Source organism: Urocitellus parryii, chromosome 3 (assembly GCF_045843805.1).
Source record: "Urocitellus parryii isolate mUroPar1 chromosome 3, mUroPar1.hap1, whole genome shotgun sequence".
NCBI lineage: Eukaryota > Metazoa > Chordata > Mammalia > Rodentia > Sciuridae > Urocitellus > Urocitellus parryii.
In genome coordinates this window covers 27,380,282-27,405,114 of record NC_135533.1, presented here as the reverse complement: position 1 = coordinate 27,405,114, position 24,833 = coordinate 27,380,282, and the positions used below count along the sequence as shown (strand labels likewise).

The 24,833-nt window shown below is 38.4% G+C and overlaps 1 protein-coding gene and 1 pseudogene across 1 annotated transcript in view; one reads left to right on the top strand and one right to left on the bottom strand.

Moving 5' to 3' along the window:
- The window catches only part of Cdk14 (cyclin dependent kinase 14), a 554,426-nt gene that overhangs the window by 434,556 nt on the left and 95,037 nt on the right, over positions 1–24,833 (bottom strand). The gene's annotated exons all lie outside the window — the stretch shown is intronic.
- LOC113190193 (RWD domain-containing protein 1-like) lies at positions 6,242–7,421 on the top strand (annotated as a pseudogene).

Sequence of the window (24,833 nt, the reverse complement as noted above, 5' to 3'; positions counted from 1 at the left end):
GGCAAGAATATGCATTTTCTTCTTTGGCAATCTTCCTTCCCCTATCATTCAATGTTTTCTGTAAAAATACCTGTATCAGAAATGCTACCTAAGTCACTCATTCTAAGTAATTTAATTCCCATGTCTTTTTTTCCACCAAGTTGGCTAATCGGGACACATGAAGTGTTCCCACATTTACTTAAGCTATCCTATATAAAAACCAACAGGATGAGCAAAACAAAATTTCCCCTTTATTCTTTATTTTAGTCCTTCAACAAACACATATGGAGGTGCCCAGCAGTGTTAGCAGATATGTTCTCTGCAAAAAACTCAATGATGGGTGGGAAAAAAACAAGTGATTATGATACACTGAAGGAAGTGTTTTGAGAACACTGGATTGGGTACAAATAACCTCTGATGGGCCTGGAGTTGGCTCAGTGGTAGAGCGCAAGACTTGCACATGTGAGGCACTGGGTTCAATCCTCAGTACCACATAAAAATAAAAAAAGGCATTGTGTCCATCTACAACTAAAAAAAAAAAAATTACATACACACACACACACAAAAAAAAAAAAAAACAAATAACCTCTGATGGGGGTCTCAAAAGAGACTTGAAGAAGGAAAGCTAAGTCTTCTAGACTCTGCCCAGGAGGGGAAGGGTATTCAGGAACAGCCCTGGCAAAAAAGCTTCTATGAACCTGGAAGATGCTTGAGGAAATGACAAAGTAGGTCACAGCATGCTGGCAGCTGTGGCACCTGAAGGAGAAGTGCTTCAATGCCCTGCCACAGAGTGGCCCATAAGCCATGCTAAGTTAGGGGCTGGAGCTGGGGCTCAGTGACAGAACACTTACCTACCATGTGTGAGGCACTGGGTTCGATTCTCAGTACCACATAAAAATAAATAAATAAAATAAAGGCATGCTATCCATCTACAACTATTGAACAACAACAAAAAAAAGTAGAAGCTTTATCCAATAGGAAATTTTCACTTGCTCCAAAAAGAGGGCCCTAAAGGACTACAGGCAAAAGAGGGGCTGGATGGAATTTTTCATTTTACAATAGGAAAATGACATAGAAACTGGATTTGGAAAGCGAACGGGGGAAGGCCACTTGGGAAAATTAGACAAGACCCTGAACTAAAGCAATGAAATGGAAAGTCAATGGAGGTGATTAGTTGCTTAATGAGTAACTGGACATGAGGTCTAATGGAAAGGGAAAATTCAAGCACAACTCTGAATCTCTAGTACAACTAAGTGCAAGGTTGGATTATAAACTACAAGAGTGGATAAAGGAAGAACAGCAGCTTAAGAAGGAAAGGAAACTCATGAATTCAATATTTTACACTGAGTTTTAGACATCTCTGGCAAAATCAAGTGAATGTGTTGAGTAGGTAGCTGCATAAAATTCTGGAGCGAAGGAGCAAGATCAAAAGTTTATGTGCCTTAAGGTTGGGAATTCCTAGAAACACAGCTTAGCTTGGATTCTCTCTCACCTAATATTTTAAGGACATGCTCTCAATGGAAGGGAATGAGGACATGAGACAAGGAGGGGAAAATCATGGAAGAAATGTGGCTCAGATGAAATGCCTGCACTCGAAGTGGGTCCCACTTGAAGCAAGAGAAATAGCTTTTGTACCCTGGCCCAGTCAGTATTGATTGGGGCCTGGAGAGCAAGGCTTCCACAAAGCTAGGGACACACTGACCCAGATGTGAGCAGGGTGCCTACAGCACCCGCCAAACTATGCTTCAGTCACAGCGGACAACTGTTCTTTCCCTCAAAGCTTATCCCTGCCTCAGGCATCTTTATCTTTGCTGTTTGCTCTGCCTAGAATGTTCTCCCCCAGATAATCCCTTGGCTGACTCCTCATTGCTCAGCTGGATCTCAAGACTCTCCTCCTCAGAGTCCCTCCAATTGGCTTCCCTCCCTGGTTGCTCTCCCTCCCCAATCACTCTGAAATGCCTGTTCACTAATTTGCTTTGTTCATTTGCTCTCTTCATCCTCCTTTAGGATGAGAACTGCTCAAGGGCATGAGTTCCTACTCTGGTCCTCCTGTGTTCCCCAAGCACCTAGAATAGCACCCAATGCTTGTTGCATAAATAAATAGGAGAACTCACTAGTGACAATACTCTGTGGATGAGTATTGTTGAGAGCCACAGCCTAAGGGGCCCCAGCAAACTTCCAGCTGATTGGCTCACAGTGGCCCCAGTAAACTTCCAGCTGCCAGCTGACTGGCTCCTATTCGTGACGCTCTTTGGGCTGTTTCCCCGCCCTTTCAGACCACAGAGCTGCTCATTGGGGGACTCTTTTGGCTCCGCCCACACAACCCAGCCAATAGGCCTCAAGAGCAGGAGGAGTGGGGGGGGGGGGGGTGTGAGAGGCTGGTGGGAAGCCAGATGGTGGTAGTTGGGCTCTGAAGAGCTTGTGTGGTGGGGTGTGTGTGTGTGTGTTCTAAAAATAAAGTTGGTTTCTGCTTAATAACAGGCTCGTGAATTGTGCCCAGCCAGACTGTGGAAATGGATGTAGAGCTTGAGGAATGAGTAAGAAGAAAAGGCTGTGTCAACAAATGACAATTTTATAGTTGGCCACAAAGCAAAAGTAAAGATAGGGGCTACAGGGCAAAGCTGCGTAAAATTTATCATTATGTTCATGCCATGAAGAATAACTTCATTAGGGGACACTGAAATTATACCACAGAAGAACAGAGGTTAAAAACAAGTTTCAATTTTCAAAGAGAAGAGACAGAAAATCTTGTTCAAAAAAACAAGCATCTTATTGGATAAATGAGTACAAGGTAAATAAAAACTGATCCCTGGAAATGCCTGCCTTCACATGAAAGATTTTTTAAATTCTAAAACATATTATGCACATCTATGACATTTTAAGTAGATTATAAAAAGAGCAATCTTCAGATTACCTCAACTGACAGTGGGGTCGATTGTGAACATCAGCCTCAGCCTTCAGGGTAACAAGCAGACGAAGGGCTGCCTGGCCTCCCGCTCAATCACCTGACACCTTCCTGCATTTCGCTGCTGCCTTTGTTTTCATGTTCCTTTCTCTCTCACCCTTCAGGCTTTTCTGTGGCCCTAAATGTGTCTCCTTCTCAAAATCATCAGCTTCTCTCAATCTTGCCACAAGCTTTTTCAAGGATCCATCCTCATATGGTGCACATTTAAGAGTGCAGGATTAGAGGACGGGTTTGAGTCTCAAGGTGGGTTGGGAGCAGAGCTGGAAGCTCTCTCTTCTCCTCTCCACAGGCTCTGGGGTACTGGGGTACTTCTTGGCTATTCAGACCCCTTGTTTCACGCCAACCTACCCAGCACCATCTCCGACTCTGCCAGATCTGAGCCTCACCTAAGTAGGCTCATAGAACAGATGGGGCATTAAAAATTTGGAGGAAAAAAAGTTGATTGAAGAAATGGATACAGAAACACTTTTTTGTTCAGAATTAAACAAGGAAAAATAAACACTAGGAAAACTTTTTTAAGAAGAGGAGAAGGGGAGAAAAAAGCTTGCTTTGTACATATGAACAAGCCACCCACTTACATTTTTTTAAGTGTGAGAGGAAAACAGTTTGATTGTTTTGAAAAGTGATAAAGATAAAAATTTTTCCCAAAATAAATTGGTTTTCAAAACCCTTATAAGCCATGTCTTTTTTTTTTTTTTTTTTAGGTCAATGACAAGGTTTGTTTTTTTGTTTTGTTTTGTTTTCATGTACCTGTAACATTTTTTTAAATTTTTTTTGGTAGTTATAGATGGACAATATGCCTTTATTTTATTTATTTTTGTATGTGGTGCTAAGGATTAAACCCAGTGCCTCACACGTGCTAGGCAAGTGGTCTGCTACTGAGCCACAGTCCCAGTCCCCATGTCTTTCTTTCATAAGCATTTATAATCAAATGTTCATGTCATGACCGATTTTAAGATGTTCGCATAGCTTTAGTAACCCAAACCTTAACTTTCTAGTAAACCAAGACAATTTCATGACTTAATTCATATATACCGATGCCATTCAGTATGAACACCAATATATCTAGAGAAATGTTAACTTAAAATACTTTCTCGAAACAATAAAATTCTGCAGTTTAAGTTGAATATTTAAAAGGTGTTTCTTAACTATAATACCAAAACAACCATTTGAAAGTCATCACTCATCGCATTTCATAGTATTTTCAGGATTTTCTTCTTAATATTATACAACTTTGAGTGGTTTCTTGATTTTCAAGGGGGAAAATGGAACCAATTTTATCAATAAATACAAGAGATTCTATTGCAATCTAATAATCTTCTTCCTGAAAAAACTTTGCACTCTGTTCACTGTTAAATTGCACCCCAAGAACAAGAGGGAAAATAAGATAATAGATCGAGTTCTCAAAACCCATGCATCCAAAACATTAATAAAAAGAATTCTAACAAATTCACATATGCCATGTCTTTTTTTCCCCTTATTTTTTAAAAATTATCAACTATGTAACCTTTTTATTTTATACTAATTGACAATTTATAATTGTATGTATTTATGGGGAACAATGTGATGTTGTGATTTGTGACTACAATGTGGAATGATTATACAAGCTAATTAGCATATTCATCACCTCAGTTATTTTTTGTGATGAGAAGATTTGAAATTTACTCTTAACATGATTATTAACAGTATTCACCATGATGTGCAAAAGACCTACAAAAATAAAGAAAACCTGTTTCTTCCTGAGACTTTGTACCCTTTGGCCATTATCACCCATTCCCTCCTTGTCCAGCTCTGTAAGCACCATTTTGCTCTCTGCTTTTTTGAGTTCAACTGTTCCAGATTCCACAAGTGAGTGAGAATACGTGGTATCTCTCTGTTACGTCGCCTGTTTATTTCACTTAGCATAATGTCCTCCAGTTCCATCCATGTTGTTGCATTCCACCTCTTTTTGGAGGCAGAATAGTATTCCATTGTGTAAGAACACATTTTCTTTTTCCACTTAGGTTGATTACATAACTTGGCTATTTAATACTACTGCAAGAACATGAGAATGCAGACATCTCTGTAACAAACTGGTTTCAAATCTTCTGGATACATACCCAGAAGAGGGATTGACAAATCTGTATTATCAGCTCTGTATTCCCTACAGTGCCGATACAGGTCTTATAGATGACAGATGCTCCATAAATGTTTCTTGGCTACAGATAAATCCTTCACTGGTCACTGTGATCTGCAGAAAATATGTCCAGGTAAAAAAAGTTCGGTCATGAATTTCATCTAGGTTGAAAATTAAAAGTCCAAAGATGGAGCTACTACAGAGGGACTTCAAACTGTTGCACTTATCAAGAAGCAACATGGAAGGTTAGAATCATGGCTCTAATTACACAAGCAGGTCGATGCAGACTATAATAATGAAAAAGAAGGCCTTATTTTTGCCTGGCTTTCAAAAATCTCATGTCACTACACAGTTATGCTTCCACCCAAGATTTCAGCAAGAAGAATTTTCTTCTTCCTTTATGGTGTGTCTTCAACTGCCCTGGGTAACAATCTGTCTGCATCTCAGTTTTTGCTTCCCCTTGGTTAAATTTCTAATCCTTGTCACATAAAACATGTGTTTGCATTAAAATATTAATTTTCTACATATCTACCATATGTATATGTTTTCCACATTCGCAAAAATGCATGTTAATATATTTATTTTTTATTCAAATGATATATAAAATGTGAGGGCATTTTTTTTCTATTTAATATCTAGCAGCACATAACTGGAGGCATTTTAATGTGATGCCATACCACAACTATGTAGACTAAAGAGGACTCAGATGTAAGACTGATTTTATTATGACCACATTCACTAAAGAACAGTATTTGAAAGTTCAAAATGTTTAGAACTACTATAATTTGAGAAACAAGAGTTAAATCATAAGACTTCAGTGGAAGACACAAAATTCTCAGGTAGCAGCAAAAAGAAAAGCAAAAGGTACTGAGGAAAGATATGCAGATTTCTGTCTCATGCTAGGGTTATGGTGTTTGTGAAGACTGAGGTTGCAAATCCATGATCATTAAAAAGCTCCTTTAGGGGCTTGGGTGGTGGCTCAGTGGTAGTTTGCTCACCTAGCATGTGTGAGGCACTGGGTTCAATTCTCAACACCTCATATAAATAAATGAATAAAATAAAGGTTCATCAATGTCTAAAAAAATTATTTTTTAAAAAAAAGAAAAGAAAGTTCCTTAAGGAACTAAGTCTCATTCTTTAAAAACTTGTCTCAATTACTGCCACCTGCAGCCAGATCAACCATGGTCTCCACTGTAGTGTGCTACATGGGTGTTGGTACAATCCATGGGCATCACGAGGGCCACAATGACAGATTACAGGGACAAGCAGAGCAAAAGCTGGAAGCTCTTGAGTCTATTTACCCTGATTCCTTCACAAGCAGGAGTGTCTCAGCTACCCCTGGGAGCCTCCAGTCCTGTTCAGGTTCTCTCACCAGCAGGACAACTGTGCTGCGAGGATGTCAAGGGAATGAGTGAGGAGGGGTTTGAGAGTGTCATTCCCTAGCTTAACTGCACAGTGATCTAACCCTCCTAACAACTAGTCTTCCAAAATTATAAATGGATCTCCTGATACCACATTCTCCTTCAGTAGTGCTTCACTTGATAAGGTCCTGCTAAATATTATCAGAAAATCCACCCAGCTCACCATTACCATGACATCTGAGGCTGGAGAAAATAATGAAACTGTTCGGATTATCCTCAAGTTTACATATGATGAAAAATATCAAGATGAAGCTCCTCTCTATGAAATATTCTCCAGGAAAAGCTAGAAGAAATGACGTTTCTCAGATGTTTTAACATTATTAACATTGCCGATTGAAGAAAATTTTGGTATGGTGATGATCTTTAGTAACAGCTGTGCAAGAGAAATTAAATGAGGGGCTGAGGCTGTGGCCCAGTGGTAGAGTGCTTGCCTGACCTGTGTTAGGCCCTGGGTTCGGTCCTCAACACCACATAAAAATCAATAAAACAAAGGTATTGGGTCTATTTACAACTTTAAAAAAAAAAACAGAGTGAAACGACATAAAAAAAAGGAAAATTAAATTAAACAGATCAGATGAGAACTGATGAGAGGAAGAAAAGAAACAGAGAAGCCAAAGAAGCAGCAAAGCAATTATTCCATAGCAATCCTGTTACAATAGAGAATTTCTTAAGTGGGAAGGCCAAGTTTGATGTAGAACTCTTGGGAATTAAAAAGAAACAGATGAAAAGAGAAGACCACCAGGAAAAAATTAAGTAAGTGGGAAACAGTTATTTGAAACAGATCATTGACACATCTGATAACCAGGTCTTGGAGGATGCTGGAAACAGTGTGGAGGTCGAGGGGTCTTTGTTCCAGGAAATGAATGACTTGGAGGTGGTGGATGATGAGGATGATCCACACCACAATCCTGCTGTCCCAGGGAGGGACTTGGCAGACTAATGGGCTATCCCCATCTGTGGAGAGGCCTGACTGCCACAGCATCTGTGGCTATGCTGAGAGGTTTTCATTCTTTTTTTTTTTCCCTAAAAAATGATTTTTAGGAGAATATTTTTCTAATCACATTCATCATTGAACTTAACAAACTGACCTTAAAATAAAAGAAAAACTTGCCTAAGTTTCCAAAGTAATTATAAAAGGGGGGCGGGGGGGCAGCAACTAAACTATTTTCTTTGTAACTCAGCTTTACTGCTTTTAGAACTTTAACCCAGGTTTCTAAAATATCACTTAGTTAGAATATTAGGAAAATTCCAAAGGAATAAAATCTGTTTAAAAACAAGTCACACAGAAATAATTTTTAATTACATCTGACATTTTAAATCTTGAAAAATTATGCCACTGATCTAGTATTCACTTTAAAAAATTAAAATAAAAAAAAATTCTCATTAAATAATTTGACCCCTTTGCCCCACTTTGTATACCTAACAAATAAAGTAGGAAGCAGGACAATGGGCGAGTACTGGTAACAATATTGTTTATTCAACAATAAAACTTAGGATAATGAAAGGATAACCATCCAAAGAAAGTCACCACAGAAATTAAAATATGTGCCTCTATGTAATGTAATTGACTTTCCTGTGGCCAATGTTTTAGTATTTGCCCTTTCAAGTTAATTCTGGTTAGTTCGTTCTAAAACCATTGTGTACATCCTCCAAGAACAGAAGACAAACCAGAGTAGGCCTCTAGCTGAGGAAGTTGCATCCTACGTTTATTTAACCAATCCAGATTCACTGGTATAAAAGAGAATCCTATTCACGACAAAAATTTGTGCCTGACAGGGAATCTGAAATGCTTCAACATATCTAGAATCCTTTCTTATCCAGTACAATCATAAAAAGAGTAGCATTCAAATGTTGGTTGAATCCTTTTTGTCATTCCTCAGTGGATACTAAGATAGAATGTATTCCTAATTCCAAAAAGAAGTAGAACGGATTATTTAGCCAACATTTCTTTTCTTTTCTTCTAGAGGATGGCTCCTCCCTCTGCACCATCCACTGAAGTCTAGGAGGGCCTTCACCCTGTCCAGGACCAGACAAGGGATCCAACTTGGGCCAAGGGAAACTTCCCTAGAACGTTCCCAACCAGGATTCAATTGTACCCCATCCCTTCACCTTTGATGCTGATAAAGCAAGAAGGTCAGCTGAGAAGCAGCCAGTTTCAGTGTCGCTGGCCATAGAGAGGAAGGGCTCAGCTGCAATCCTGAAGCCATGGAGAAGTAAGAGTGGAGATGAGGGAAGGACAGACAGCATGGATACCATGGAAGCCCTGGTCCTGAGCTCCTTACACTGCCAGCTGCCTGGCTTTGTAACACAAGGTTGTCTAGCCATGTTTCTGTTCTGCCACTCTTATCCACCACCCCCCCACCACCACCACCAAAATCTCAGGGTTTTTTCCTTTAGACACTTCAAGTTGATTTTTACTTCCTTAAACCAAGGATGATAGTACAAATGAGAATACATGCACAAAAAGGGTGTGAAGCTACCATGAAGCAGTACTGTCAGAGCGAGAGCTAAATAATTCAATAAACGTTACTTTAAACTCTTAAGAAAGGGATATATAAGGTTGATATTGATTTACACCATAGTATAAAAGGTTTTAATAGCAGCCAAAGGATTTTACAAGACTATTTCACATACCCAACTATATATAATAATAATTTGTGAATCTGAACTAAATTGAATATCCTATATATTAAAATTTTGTTATTTATCTTCTAATTGATAAGAAAAACAATGGCATTAGCTATTAATCAGCTAGCTGCTCCTATAGAAAGCCTGAGTGCTTTGACCAGTTGAGTGGAACCAGCCATCCAAGTTGCTGTGGCAGCTCATACTACAATTTTAGATATAATACCTAACACGAAACAAACTGACCTGCCTTGAAGGTGCCATCTATAAATTGTTGGTGGATATCAATATGGATAAGTAGCTAAGGAATATCACAGAAACTATGAAAGTAAAACCAGTTTATTGCACCAATCCTGGCCTTTTAATAAAGGCTTCTGGCCAGGAAGGAAAGAAGGTTATTAAAAATTAAAGAAATAATAGCAAGGGGATTTTGGAAAAAGCCACAAAAATATGCTAGGGACTTGTGGAATATGTAAAGAAAGTGCTGAGGAGACATCATAAACCTGCTTTCTGTTTTTCATTCCTAAATGATTTCTTTCTGTGTTCTATTCATTTACCAGCCATTTGCTGAGCTTTGTATTAGGCACTATAGGGGGTATAAAGATGAATGAGACACAACTGCAGCTCTCACGGATACTTATACAAATAAACATAATGCAGAAAATAATTCTCACAGAAAAGGTAAGAGAAACTACCAGGAGAGTTCAGACTGAGGGAGGCCTCCAAACGACAGATCAAACAAAATTTCAGAGTTTTTCACATTAGGTAATCAAATTCTCCATAGGAGAGTCACAAAGTACTCACAAGGTAAAATGCTAGAGATGGGGGAGGGCACTGTATGGCCAAAGACTAAAAATGATCACTCATAGCACAAAAGTTGTTATCTATATCTGGATGTAATTTGATAATTTAACAAAGGGCCTTTGTGATTTTACAGGGGCTTGGCCCAGAAGAGTGAAACAAGTTCCGTAACTCAAACCCTCATGAACAATGGCTCTTTTCTCCCCTCTGGTGGAGGAAGATCATTTGGATGGATTCCAGGGCCTCCAAGTACACTGCCTGCCCATATGGTTCAAAGATGTGTTTAATCCTAGTTGTCCTGGATGCAGACAACCAAACTTTCCTCCCAAATTCAATAAGGAAAATTTAGCTTTGGGATTTGTTGCAACAGCTGGTCCTAAGGAACTTGGAAAGCATCTTTACCTCTCTATTCTTCTCCCCAGCACCGATTCTTATTTAGAAAAATCAAGGTTTTACTTGTTACAATACAAAAGCTAAGTCAGTTGCTAAGTCAGTTGACTTCATTTTATCAATCCTCCCCCAAAGCACCTGGTTGCCTCACTAGTCTTTGTTTCTCCTAGTCATTCAAAGAAGATTCAGCTCATATAAAACACAGAGCTGTTTCCTGACTGACCCCATCAAGTCCCTCCCATGGGCAAACACTAACCCTAGTACCGTAAGGACAGCTGACTTCCAGGAACTACAGCACAGTGTGGGTCCACCTTGGTTCAGGTAATTCCCATCACACTCACTAAGGTTATTTAATTTAGAATTCTAAGGCACAAAACAGGCTTGATCAGAAGAAAAGAGACAAAATCAGAGATAAAACCAATAAACAGGTACACTGGAGCACTAGCTTCAACATAAAGTCAGAGACAGAACAGCTAGATGGTTAACGTGAGTTCAATGCTACAGGGATGCTGCCACATCGATGTTCATAGCAGCACAATTCACAATAGCTAGACTGTGGAACCAACCCAGATGCCCTTCAATAGATGAATGGATAAAAAAAATGTGGCATCTATACACAATAGAGTACTATGCAGCAATAAAAAATGACAAAATCATAGAATTTGCAGGGAAATGGATGGCACTAGAGCAGATTATGCTTAGTGAAGCTAGTCAATCCCTAAAAAACAAATACCAAATGTCTTCTTTGATATAATGAGAGCAACTATGAACAGAGCAGGGAGGAAGAGCAGGAAGAAAAGATTAACATTAAACAGAGACATGAGATGGGAGGGAAAGGGAGAGAAAAGGGAAATTGCATGGAAATGAAGGGAGACCCTCATTGCTATATAATATTACATATAAGAGGTTGTGAGGGGAATGGGAAAATTAACAAGGAGAGAAATGAATTACAATAGATGGGGTAGAGAGAGAAGATGGGAGGGGAGGGGAGGGGGGATAGTAGGGGATAGGAAAAGTAGCAGAATACAACAATTACTAATTGGGCATTATGTAAAATTGTGGATGTGTAACCGACGTGATTCTGCAATCTGCATTTGGGGTAAAATTGGGAGTTCATAACCCACTTCAATCTAATGTATGAAATATGATATGTCATGAGCTTTGTAATGTTGTGAACAACCAATAAAAATAATAATAATAAAAAAAAACAGTAAAAAAAAAAAAAAAAAAAAAAAAGAACAAACGTGGGTTCTCAATCCAGGCCTTGGGCAAGATACCTTACTGATGGGAATAATAATAATGGTGCCTATACTTAAAAAGAGTGTAGTTGTCAGGTGTTCCAACAGCCTAGAACAACCAACGCTCAGTAAAGCAAGAGCATTAGCATAATGCACACTGAGGAGTGACAGGCACTAAAGCTTCAGGCACCACAGATGCCCTGATTCCTGGGCTGGTACTTCTGCATGAGGTCTGGAACTGGTCTTGGTTCTCTAGGTTCAGATCAACCTGAGCACTTCCTTCTACATCAGCCTTAGGCTGCCAAGCCCATTTCCAGCCCCTCCTTAATTTCATCAGTTCCTATTGATTCTTCTCCAGTATCTGTGTTTCTATGCCATTACACTTTGGTTTGGCACCATTCCATGAAATTTAAACAACTTTTTATGAGCTATAGGGATACCCCTCAGGCTTTCTTGATATTTCATTTGGCTAAAGGGGGAAAGGGCTATTTGTTGTTCAATATTAAGTTTTATGTTTCTCCTTTTCTCTCTCTTCCTCCTCCTCCTCTGCAGCGGCCACCAATGCTGCTGCTGCTACTCCTACTTCTACTCCTACTGCCTTCTTTTCTTCTTCACCTCCTCTCTCTCTCCTTCCTCCTTTTTCTTAGTATTATATTTCCCACTGTAACTACGAAGCTATAGCTTAAGAACAAATAAAAACTAAAAACCTATAGTTGCATAATGAAACTGTAAAAATAAGGTTTATTGAACAGATTAGAAAGATGACAAGAGACTTTACAGCCATCAAAACACACAAGGGAAATTTACTGAGTAGTAAATGCTAGGAAACGTGAAACTTATATTTACCGGCAGGACAATCAGCTACATGTATATAGTTGACTGCCAGTTTAAACTTTGAATAAGAAAAGATTTTTTAAAAAGAACTTATCAAGAATCAATTTCATCAATATCAACCAAATAATTTTTCAAATAAACAGTTCTAAATTGGCCGGCACACATTTCCAAAAAAAAAAAAAAAAAATTGGGAGTGTTTTAAGCTAATTGATGCCAATCAGAAAGAAGGACTCTGTCTTCTGAGAAAGTACTAAACAAAATGTTCTATCTGATAAAAGAAGGAATGAAATTATGAGACATCGGCTTTGAATACATACACAAATAACTGGCTTTCTTATTAAAAGCTGGTGAATCATCCATGATGCATAGATCTATGCAGAAGCAGAATCTACCCACGAGTTAATCCTCAACCACAAAACCCACAACTGTTCTGCCTCTCATGTACAAAAGCATTTTACCTCTATGTGTAAGTAGCATAGGGTGCTACAACTGAGACACTGTATTTTAATAGCAGTAAGAAAATTTATAGGTAGAATTCATTATTGTACTATAATTTAATTAGCTTGAAATTAAAATGAGAATATAAACTCCAGTGAAAAGTAATTATTGGTAGGGCACTGTATAGAAGCACAAGTCCTTTTCTCAAAGACATTCCCCCTACTCTGAAAATGTAAGCTCTAATTACGTGGGCAACTAATTTTAGCTGAAACTAACCTTATTTATCAGATCAAACATTAAGTACCATGTGTCAGCTAATTCTCCAGTATTTAAGTACTTTTTTAAAACAATTGGCATGCCCATGAAATAAATTTTTTTAAGTAGGAATAATTATTTGAAAAAGTGATTGATTCTTCTAACCCTATTTAGATATTTTTAAAGAATCAGAATACCATAACTTTCACCAACTTTTCTACAGACATAGAAGTGTTCTCTGAAATTTTCAATTTGAAATTACATCTAGGTTTATAGGAAATCTCATATAGGGCTGCTCAGCCCCACATCAGTTCAAAACCAGCATCTAACATGCAAAACTGTTAAAGAAGAAAGCACGCTAAGACCTGACACCTTATCAAAAGACTCTAGGCACCACAGAAAATAGAACAGCTCTATCTCTATCAATGACAATTTTCCCATGTGTACAGGGACTGTAAATATTAGAGTTAAGACTTCCATCAGACATGGTGTGTCATTCCTCACAAACTTAAATCTCCCTTGGACCCTCAACCCCTCCCAGCTATAGCTCCACTTCTCTGTGATTTTCTGTATATCAAAATTCCTCAAAAGGATAAGCTGATCACAACTTCCTCTCCTTTCATTCACTCTTCAACCCATTGTAATCAGGTTCCTATTCCTCTATTCACTAAGTGTCAGCAATAGATTCCACAGAGCCAATTCCAGTGGGCAGTTCCCAAACCTTACCTGAACCTCTCAGCAGCATCTGACACAATTGATCAGCATTTCCTTCCTCAAACTCTTTCTTCACGGGAGTTCCAAACACCATACACCCCTAGTAACCCTCCTGCTTCACTGTTCACTGGCTCAGCCTCCTCAGGATCCTTTACTGGACCCTCCTCCTCTTTCCAACCTCTTAAAACTGGCATGTCTCAGGACTAGGGCCTTGGACCTCTTTTCCTCTCTGTCTACACTCCCTTCAAAAGTGATCTGATCCCATTTCACATCAATATACAAAAGGTTCACCATTTTTATATCTCTAGGCCCAACCTTTCCTTTATCTTCAGACTTATACTACTGACACAACAACTTTTAGATATTGTTAGTCGGTTTTCCATCCTGTGATAAATATGTCAGATAATCAACTTACAGGAGAAAGGCTTTATGTTGGCTCACAGATTCAGAGGTTTCAGTACATAGTCTTTGGCCCTGTTGTTTGGGCCTGTGGAAGCACAGTACATAAGAGCAGGGAGCACATAGCAGAGGAGGCTGTTTACATCAAGGCAGTTGGGAAGCAAAGAGAAAGAAAGAGGCAGGTGCGGGGGTCTGAATACCACTTTGAGGACATATCCCCAAAGATCTAACTTCCTTCCACTAGACCCCAGCTCCTACAGGTACCACCATTTCCCAACAGCACCACAAACTGGCCACCAGGCCTGTCGTATATGAGCCTTTGGGGGACACTTTAGATTCAAACAATAACAGGTTTCTAATAGGATCTCAAAGTTAACAAGACCAAAATCAAATTCCTGATTTCATAACCTCTTAAAGCCCTGTTTCTAATAATTCCTCCACCGCAAATTGGGCCTACCTTTAACGCATACAATTTCTCTAATAAAAAATTCAAGAATCCTTAAATGTGCTCATATCCTACATTATATCCACCAGCTCATTCTCTTGGCTGTGCCTGGAGAACTTATTCAAATCCAACCACCTCTTAGCATCTGTGTGTTCCATCAGAGTCTAAGCCACCATCATATCTCACCTATATCACCCTCAGTGGCCTCCTAACTGTCTTTGAACCATTACTATCCTATTCTTCCCCATCTCAGGGTCTTCTCTACACAACAGCCAGAATCTAAAAGTGTCAGTGTCCTGGCTCAAAATCCCAAACAGCTTCTGAGTTGGAATAACATACTATACCCTAACCATGTCCCCTTGCCCACTGCACACCAGCCACTATTATCTCCTACCTGTTTCTTAAGAACATTAGGCACAGTCAAGCATAGTGGCACATGCCTGTAATCCCAGGGGCTCAGGAGTCTGAGACAGGAGGTTTGCAAGTTCAAACCCAGCCTCCGCAACTTAGTGAGATCCTGTCTCAAAATTAAAAAAACAAAAAACAAACAAACAACAACAACAAAAAAAAAAAAAACAAGAAGGAGTGGGGATATAGCTTAGTGGCAAAGAGTTCCTGGGTTAAATCTCCAGTACCAAACAAACATTAAGCCCTCTTTACCTTCAGGCTGTTGTAACCTCTTCTAGAGACATTCTTCCACTAGATATTACCAAGGCTTGCTCCCTCCTTTCTTTCAGAACTATACTCAAAAGTCATCTTCTCAGAATTGTCTTCCCTTATCTCTTAGACACTGCCCCCATCTTTCTTGCTTCCCTTTCCTTGCTTTGGTTTATATTCCTTGTACTTGGCCTGAACAAATTATACATCTATTATCGGCCTCACCTCTACTTAAATAAAAGTTAGTGGACACATCTTTGCCTCACTCTTAAAACTCCGGGCCAAGGACAGTGCCTAGAAATAGCAGATTCTCAATAAACATTTGTTGAATGAACACATGAAAGAGTCTCTACTCTTATCCATTGCTTACTGAAGTAGATAATAGTATGTGTTTCTTTGTTTATTGATTTGATATCTATGGTGCAATACCAAAAGGAATCATTAAATATTTTTTCAAGTTATATAGTTATAGCCTCATAATGTCAGGTAGAAGATTTCTAGGTAGAAAGAGCTACATGGGCAAAACAGAAAGATGGGCAAAATTTTTAAAAGACATTTGAGTGAATATTGGGAGTTCCCAATAGGAAAGCTGGGAAGATATTGGGGATAAGAAAGAAGAAAACAAGACAAAAGGCAACATGACTGGTCTTATGGGTGGGCCTGAGCTTTGAGTGACATCTTATAGGCAATAGGAAAACAACAGTCAGAATGTCATTTGGGACAAACTATTCTGGGCACATAAGATTATATAACCCATATAATCATATGTTCTTAGTTGAAAGGGCAACTAAACTACTCCAGAGAAGCACAAAGATAAGACATATAAGCAGATCAGTTTTAATTATTCTGTATACCCTTTATTCCCTTATCATTCATATCTAAAAGATATTCATAGTTTCTTGCTCACAAACCTTGAACTGATCAATTTTCCTTGTGAGATATTTTCTTAGCATGCTCCATTTTAATTATTTTCGGCTTTTAATCAATTAGCTCTTCAAGAACACTTATATGACAATCTTTAATTAATACAGATTCCTGTGTATAAACAGTGAATCAGTTAACTTCCTTATTACATTAATTGTTAATATTGCTTTGGGTAGGGAAACATTCAACAAGGAAATTCAATTATAGTTATTTTAATTATTAAAAAATACTCATATCTGATTATTAAGATAAAATAGTGTAGAGTTTATCCAATGTAGACTTCAAATTAAAGTAAGAGTTCAGTTGGTTTAGACAAGAAGCATTTAAGAAGTCTTACATTTTTATGATTAAAACAGTTGGTTTGATGTTAAAATTTAATGTAGCATGTACATGATCAGTTTACTAAGTTTCTTTTTTAATCAGACACCTTTTAATTAAAATCAAATGGGCATGCTTTACCCAGTTTAGTAAGTCATTCACCTTCACTCTTTGGCTTCCTCTGCATCCTTACTCTTTAGAATGTCATCACAACATTCCTTACCTTAGAGCTCACTCTCCACATCTTACTTGGCAATTGCTCCGTCTCTGAGTGCTTCACAGGAACATACTGAGCACCCACTACACATCGTGGCATGGTGCCTAACCCACAAGGGCATAAAGATAAAGAATGAGATCCCTCCCTGCTTCCACCACCCAACCTTTCGTCCTTTCCACCTCTTGGGAATTCACAGTAGATGCACTATCCCTCTAACTTACATGACCTACATATATATGTTTTTATATTCTCACCCAAATGACTTAATTCCAATGGCATATCTGTTTTCCCTCAGTGATCTTTCCTACATTAGCCTCTTGACACTCTAGATCTGTTTTTAAAAGAAGCAAAACAATTCGGGATAGAAACAGTGTATAATGTCAGCCATCTTAAACAAATTCTCTCTGTTCAGTTAGCAAGTTTATGAAAAATACCAAATAAGAGATGATCTAAAGAATAAACATTACAAAGAATAAACAAAAGCGACTAGGTGGACATTGTGTCACTGGACTTCACAAGTACTGAGTCCACGGAGTTGATTCTAGGGACAAAGCAACTACATACCACACTTCCTTTAGCACACACTTGTCCAATTTCTGTCCTGCTTATCCACATGTCTGAATGAACCTTTCCTATAAGTTCCAAACACCACCACCATAGATGTACTATGTGATGGGGACAGCCATAAGGACAGGTATCTGCTTAAGTTATTCATTATAAAGACAACTCATAGAACAATAGGGACACCCCAAAAAAACCTCTGTCCCAGTGGGAATACCTGCCTGGTAGGTGCTGCCTTGGCACACTGCCTCCAAATCTGTGTTGGCATCACACACCAGGGTCTACTCCAGGTCAAGACCCCCCCACATGCACACTTATGTAACCTAAACAACTTCTGTTCAATAAATATTTAAGTAGGAAGAAGTACAGATGTTTTAAATTTTAAAAACGACCTTTAGCCACCAAGCTTAGTATTTACATTCCACAGAAGTAGTCACATTTTAAATATCTTCGGGAAGAATACACACAGAACAACCATTTTAAAATGGAAAAAAAAGCAAATATGTGCAAAATCTGAAATACTCCCTATAAGAGCATGAAAAAGGAAACTGGTTTTTCATACACAGGCTAAAAGTACTCTTCCTTCATTTATGTGCTCAACATTTGTATGCACCTTTTCCTAGCACACCCTACAAGTACGGAACCCTGCTGGCAGAATGCTTTTCTCTGGGGAGAATTTTTTCTAACTTGATAGAAGTGTCCTGAATTTAAAGCAGTTTTTCTTTGTCATCAGAACAGTGCAATGACCTCTATGCAAAATATAATGAAAAAGGCAAGTCAACGCTCTAAGGTGGAAAATGAAGCCTGGGTTTGCGTCTGCAAAGATACCCAATCTGTAGGTTTAGATTTCTTTCACACAACTGAAACAAAGAAAATATAAATAATCCTATGCATGGAGGAACCTGCTGACAATGATCTCTCCCACAGGAGACCTGGATACCACTGGGAAACAGATTCTGATTATCAGCCTTCTTCCCATATTTCCCATATTGTCAAAAACGATATATAGAAACACTGGTGGAGTCAAAATATGATGAAAATACCAAGGACCCAGACCCAATCACCATTACAGTCCAATAAAATTTCCAGCCCACAGCAAATGTGAAACTTATTTAAATGGAAAAGCCATCAGATTCAGAAAGAACAAATCCAGTCAAGTTTGTTAAATGCAGGCAGTGTTTCCACAAATATTACAGGCTTGACCAAAGAGCTATATGATCATGGGTCATGGTCCTGAGATCATTACCTCCTTTTCATAAAACTGGCCAATGCAGCAGTAATGGCTGCCCAGTGTTCAACTTCCTGAGCTAGGGTGTGGCAAGAAAACTTAACTCCTAGTCCCTTCCTTCAAGACTAAGAAGGGTGCCTATAAGAACTGAGAAAAACCACCTGGGGTTGAACTTAAAAGAGAAAATCTCTTCCTGCAACTAAGAGAAGGATCATCTATGAGCTTCAATTCCACACCAAATAAATGGGCCTTATCCTGAAGGCTATGAGGAACAGTGAAAGTCATTCAGCAGTGAAGAGCACAAACCTGCCTGAGGTCCAGAGAGAGAGATCCCCAACAGGGATGAGGATAGATTTTCAGATATGTAAAATGAGTCCTGTTGGACATTCCTGTAGCAATATAGGCAAAAAATGAAAAAAAAATGAAGTAACAGAAGTGGAAAATAAATTTGAGACATAATTGGCACATGAAATCAACACAATGAGGATGTTTAAAAAGAGGGAGGTGCTAATGATGATGACAATGACTCCAACAAATCCTACTCTCAATAAAATGTAATGGCTGTTTCAGTGTGCCAGCCTCTGCACTAAGTGCTTGTTCATGTTATTAGACTACTCAAGGGTCTTAGATGGTCACTTCATGAAGGGAAGGGGGGGGGAGGACAGCAAGGAAGATGATCAGAAGAGGGCTGAGGAAAGCGCCATCCAAGGACATAAACAGAACTTATCCGACTGTGTGGTACAGCACTGTTATTCTCCCCACTTAACATGTGAGAAAGGTAAAGTGTACATGGTGGCGTTGGAACTCAAACCTGTGTCTGCCGATAACAAAGCCTGCAGGCCAGATTGCTCTCTGTGCTCTGCAAGATTCTGAATCCGTGGGTGACCAGAAAGCAATATTTAAGTAGCTAAATCTAATTATAAGACACTGGAATTCTATACTACTCTTCTTCTTCTGGCTTCTGTGCATAGTCTGATGTCATGATCTTTCACAATCTCATTACCCCTTCCTCTGCATTTGAAGAGTGCTTCAGACACGTTGAGGATATTCTGTTTCCCAGCAGAACTCCATGGATTGGCAGCTGTGGTGGCCCTGGGATTAAACTGTTCTTCATCCAGCACACCCTTACCTTCTAATAAAGGAATCAGATCATCTGCACCCCTTCATTGCCTAGGAGGCTTTTCATTTTTCCTCAAGTTAATCATTTGGTGTCCAGGTAACTGGTGTTTTTCTGCCCAAATATGAGAAGAGCTCAAGCAGCAAGCTGGCTAGCAAGGTCTAATGCCTATGTGCACACACCAGGCCCTCACAAACAAAAAATGTGGACGCTCCAAGCTGAAGCCTGCAGATTTATTTTATGACCTCTGAAATGTGCTAATTCATCTTCTCCCAGTCATGTAATGTGGATGGTTACAGAAAGAAGAGGAAGTATAAGGATTGGGTCAATAATAAACATATTTGAGGCACTAGAGATGCTACCCCTTCTTGCCCTTTGTGTGGCTCTTTGATTATAAAGGGATAAAAAAAAATCTCCCAGGTTACTACAAAACCATCCTGTCCGGATGCCTAAAGGGCCTCAACAATGTGAGCGGGCTTCTGGTCTCCACTGGGTGCTGGCTGAAAAGAACTGTTGAGTTGATGTGCTGTCAACCTCTACCCTCTGAGATAGTTCAGAGGCAGATTCATGATTTATTTATTAGAAGCATTTCATGTAAAGTTTGGTAAAGTCCTAATTTTGCCATTTTTATTATATTAGTACTAAGACAGTCAACAGTTCATTCTTAATAGAGACGTCTGCTTTATTTAGAATCATATTCTGCAAGTCCTTTAATGTCTATCATGGTGGAGATAAAAGCTAAAGGCACTTTAACAGCTTTATGTTGACACAAAGTCATCATTACTATTTCAAGTCACAGTAGTATATAGATCATGGACTCTGGGACCAGACAGCCTGGGTTCACATTATGAGTCTTCTGCTTACCAGGTGTCTGACTCCTGGCAAGTTCCTTCATCCCTCTGAGACCTACTCACCAGAAAATGGGAATAATGATGGTACCAATTTCTAGGACTGATTGGAGAATTATGTGTACATATATATGATAAAGTAAAAATAACACTGGTTAAATACACTTCGTCACTGCATTAAAGAGATGGAAAAACTCAGAAAGGAAAAATTCAGATGGGAAAGCTCAGAATCTAATTAATATAAAAGTCTTATACACATGTCAGTATAAGAAATGTTACAAATATATATTATATAACAAAAATATAAGAAATACTGCAGAGAGGAAAGTATGCTTTTATATAAATGCATTTTCCTTGGTGAGGAGAAATAGATAAAAATTGCTAAATTTACATAATATACAGGAAACAGATAAGAGAAAATGTTGGTCTTTCCTTGATAAGATACTAAACAGATAATCCTAGTTACACTATTTTAGCAAACACAAATATAAAATGGTTCTTTATATTCTTCCTTGTTTAGCTAAATTTGTTTGTTACAGGACTACTAAAGATTAAAGATTATCCTTGATAATCAATAAATAATAATCCCTCCGTTCTATCAGATGGAAAAATATATACAGATAAAACATTAAAACCATAAAATTTGAATTCTTTTTATTTTTAAATTCATTTTCAGTAATAAAACCTATTTAAAAAGGAGGGTAGCCACAGCTGTTTTTCAAGTTGCCCACTTCTCTATGTAGTCATAAAACAGTGAAAGAATGGCAGTAACAGAAAAAAAAAAAAAATGTGGGGCTGGGGATGTGGCTCAGCGGTAGCGCGCTCGCCTGGCATGCGTGCGGCCCGGGTTCGATCCTCAGCACCACATACCAACAAAGATGTTGTGTCTGCCGAGAACTAAAAAAAAATAAATAAATATTAAAAATTCTCTCTCTCTCTCTCTCTCTCTCTCTCTCTCTCTCTCTCTCTCTCTCTCTCCTCTCTCACTCTCTCTTAAAAAAAAAAATGTGTCTGGGGGGGGGGTGTATGGGGGTTGAACTCAAGGGCACTCAACCACTGAGCCACATCCCCAGCACTATTTTGTATTTTACTTAGAGACAGGGTCTCACTGAGTTGCTTAGTGCCTTGCTTTTTTACTGAGGCTGGATTTGAACTCATGATTCTCCTGCCTCAGCCTCCCTAGCCACTGGGATTCTAGGCATGCCTGGCAAATTCTATTAATTCTTTTGGAGTTTTTTTTTTTTCTTTCCTTTTATGAGGATGATTATCTGGGTAGAAGAGACAGTGATTTATATTTCATAAATCTAAAACTGCAAAGATTGTCTTCAAATACATTAACTTCTACTCACTATATTAAGGTTTCACTGAATTTTCAATTCTGTTTCACTGTATATTGCAGGTTCATACTTACAAACAAAACCATTCTTCAAAATCAGTATTTTTAAACATTTTTATATCTAGCCTTGTTTCAGAAATGATTTCAAGGCAGACTGTGAGTCACTTATAATACAGCAAGTTAAAATAAAAGTCCCTATAGCTAGGTAGGACATCAAGTTAAACATGGCATATTTACCACTCAGACCTTTTATCTCTTTCCCTCTCAAAATACCTGCCTCTTAAGGAATAAAAAAGATGTAAACTCATTAGGATAAAGAAAAAAAAATATTTCAACAATGCCCAGAGAAGCAAGTACTGGTTTGATAAAGCACAGGAAGTTGGTAAAGTTCCTACAGGGGTACACCAATGAGATATGAACCAATTCATGCACAAAACCCAAACAGGGCTGATAAACCAAGGGAGGGGGAGAGGATCAGAACTGAAATAAGGAGTTCAGTGAGTACGCATCAACTTAAACTCTGAAGTTCCCATCCTACCAATGTACCCATGGTATTCTTCTCTGAAAAAACAGACTTCTGGACACTTGAAGGTTGACAATAACCATGAAGGGGAAAGTTGACTCAAGATTGGGACTCAATTCAGAGGGAGTAAGTACTGAACCACACTAGGACCCTCAGATCTACTGCCCTGATCTGCTTCCACATACAGGACTCAATTTCCCCATCCAAGAGCATTCTTTGAAAAAAATAAATAATAATTTTAATCCTATGAAAGAAGTCCTCACAGGGGCTGGGGTTGTGGCTCAGTGGTAGAGTGCTCGCCTAGCACGTGTGAGGCCTTGGGTTCGATCCTCAGCACCACATAAAAGTGGATAAATAAAATAAAGATATTGTGTCCAGTTACAACTAAGAAATTTTAAAAAATAATAGAAAAAGAAAGAAGTCCTCACATACATACTGACCTCTATAACTCCCCTGACAGAGCAGCTTCCTTGCCCCTTTATAACCATATATCTAAGCAACCTGCTAATAACCCTTATTCATGAACAGAGGTACCAATCACCACATTGGACTCAAGCTAAACACTGGACAGCGAATGAGAAACATTCAGTTACAAACGGACTCCAACATATAAAGAATACTTCTGTGTAATGTCTATGTTATATCTAGACCTCCCACATGAATAAAGGAGGCCTAGATATAACATAGACATTACACAGAAGCATTCTTTAAAAGTAAAGGATAACACAAATTTTTTAAAACTATATTTAATAATTTAAGTACAGTCAAAACAAATAGAACCCCCTAATGTAATATCTTCAGAGATAATATCACATATATAAAATAAGAACAGAATGCTAATAAAAGAAGTCATCATTAACCAAGAAAGATGATTGCTGATATTAAAAATACAATAAAAATTTAAATCAAGGAGTTTGAAAAAAAAGTCAAAGAAATCTTTTAGAAATCAGAAACAAGACAGTAATGAATAAAAAATGCAAATGAATATCTGAGAATCTTAGAGTACTATTGCAATAACTTAGGGGATCCAAAACCTAGTTAAAATTAGGAAAACTGAAGCAATAAATAACAAAGTAATAAAATCAAGAAGTTTCCAGAATCAAATAAGTTTCTAGATTCATCCCAGAATTAAGTCACCAGTTTTTATATTTGAAGAGTCCTAAAAATGCTCAGTCTAACTGATGAAAAAAGGGACAAATTATGAAATTTGATCATACCTAAAATAATAATATAAAAAGATTCCAAGAGCTTCCAAAGGAAAAAAAGTTAAAACACATGAACACATATTTAGTTAGCAATTAAAGTGGCAAAGATGTCCTGAAAGTAAAAATGGGATGCAGATGACAAAGGAGAATAAGGATTTCAAAATTCTGTGTGTGGGGGTGAGTCAGGGAGGGATATATATATATATATATATATATATATATATATATATATAGAGAGAGAGAGAGAGAGAGAGAGAGAGAGAGAGAATTTTAATATTTATTTTTTAGTTTTCGGCGGACACAACATCTTTGTTTGTATGTGGTGCTGAGGATCGAACACGGGCCGCACACATGCCAGGTGAGTGCGCTACTGCTTGAGCCACATCCCCAGCCCAAGACAGAGAACTTTATACCCAGCCCAACCTTTCAATCCAATGTCAAAATAGAAATAAGGGCAGTAGTACCTCAATGAAAGAGACAAAAACAGCCTCCTATATTCCTTTCCTTATGAAGTATGTTAGTCAAGAACAACTTAGAAGAAGAAAAGTTTATTTTGGCTCACAGTCTCAGAGGTTCAGTCCATGGTAGACTGACTCCATTGTTCTGGGCTGAGATGAGGCAGAGCCTCATGGTACAAGGGCATGGTGGAGGAGTGCTATTCTGCTCATGGAGGCCAAGAATCAGAGAAATAGAGAAAGAACCAGGCACCAAGAAGACCCCAAAGGCACATCCCCACTGATCTACTTCCTCCAGCTCCACCCAATCTGCCTATAATTAACACCCAGTTACTGCATTTAAACTAGGATTGGCTGATTTAAGTTACAGCTCCTGTAACTAATCATTTCACCTCTGAGCATTCCTGCTTTGTGTCACATGAGCTTATGGGGCAAGACCTCACATCTAAACCATATAGGAAGCTACTGACTTACACGCTCTTTCAAACAATAAAGTAGAAGGCGTAAAATCCCGATTTGGGCAATCCAATATGACAGAGCACTGAAGGATGTTTGGAAAAAAATATATAAACCAGTTGTCCTGCAGTTAGAAAAGCAGGAGCTGTGGAACACAGGCACCTAAGTGCATTTAATCACATGAATGATTTTGTGGAGGAGGGAATAGAAAGTTAGGGATGTAAAAAAGTGAGTAAATAAGAAACAAGTGTTAATTACTAACTTAAGATGAAAGAAAACATTATGCAAGAAAGGGAGCATATCATAATATACTTGTTGGTTCTTAAGGAGTACGAGTATATAAAGCATCAAAGCAGAAGCTGTACAAA